This window comes from Microtus ochrogaster, linkage group LG5, assembly GCF_000317375.1.
Source record: "Microtus ochrogaster isolate Prairie Vole_2 linkage group LG5, MicOch1.0, whole genome shotgun sequence".
Taxonomy (NCBI): domain Eukaryota; kingdom Metazoa; phylum Chordata; class Mammalia; order Rodentia; family Cricetidae; genus Microtus; species Microtus ochrogaster.
This window is the reverse complement of record NC_022031.1, coordinates 19,846,192-19,847,108: the sequence shown is the minus strand read 5'-3', so window position 1 is coordinate 19,847,108 and position 917 is coordinate 19,846,192. Positions and strand designations below refer to the sequence as shown.

At 44.8% G+C, this 917-nt stretch overlaps 1 pseudogene; it reads left to right on the top strand.

Moving 5' to 3' along the window:
• LOC101987526 overlaps positions 1–597 on the top strand; it is a 4,208-nt pseudogene extending 3,611 nt beyond the window's left edge.
• Positions 598–917: the final 320 nt, after the last annotated feature.

The window sequence follows — 917 nt, the reverse complement described above, 5'->3', positions numbered from 1 at the left end:
GCTAGCCATCTCACACTGGGGCAGCTTTTTGCCTTTTGGTCAGCTGATGTCTAAATTTGGTGGTAGTGATGCCTGCAGATGGTTAGTTTCTCTGCCAGTGGGAGCCGCCTTACCTGGGTCAGCCATGACTGCACTGTATCCATTGCTGATGCCTCAAGAAGCATGCAGGTTCCAACTCTGAGAAGAGAGGTCCTGACATTGTTGAGTGTGTCATTCGTCTCAAGGAACAGGGTTGTGGCTTCTGGCCACGACTTCTGCCCACTACTTCTTAACTATGGTGACCATGGCTGTTTGACCTTTGTGTCCAAGCTCGATATTCCAAAACAGAACATCAATGCTACATGTCCAAAATAGACTGTTTCCAAAATATTGACAAAAAGGGCCCCGACCAAGGACTGCAACACAGTCTTGGAGATACTGTACCAGAACAGCATCACTCAAGTGTCTACTTATGAGGTGGACAAGAAACATTGTCACAAATTTTGCACTCCTGGCATAGATGGAGCTATGACAATTTGGGATTCCAAGACCTTGGAGTCTTCCATCCAGGGCCTCCAGATAACGTGGAGGCAAGTGAGCCTCTGTTACGCAGCATGAGGAAGGGAGCTGAGCATGCTCTGCTGTCTACATTTGCTGAGGATTAGAGGCCCATGGAAATGCTCCCACACTTATCAACAACTAATATGTGTTCTTTAGATGTTGTGGGGGAAGTGTGGGTTTTAAGAACAACAGTGGTTTGGTTTTTGCTATACCTGATTTCATTTGGTTTTGATTTTGCCATCTCATGGCATTTTCAACCAAAGCCTCACTTGAAGTAGTTCATAATGGAAGACTGCCATCCTAACTTAAGGTATAAGGAAAGTGTTACATTGTCTGCTAAACAATTAAAGAAAAATCCCAAGCATGGAAAACATTAG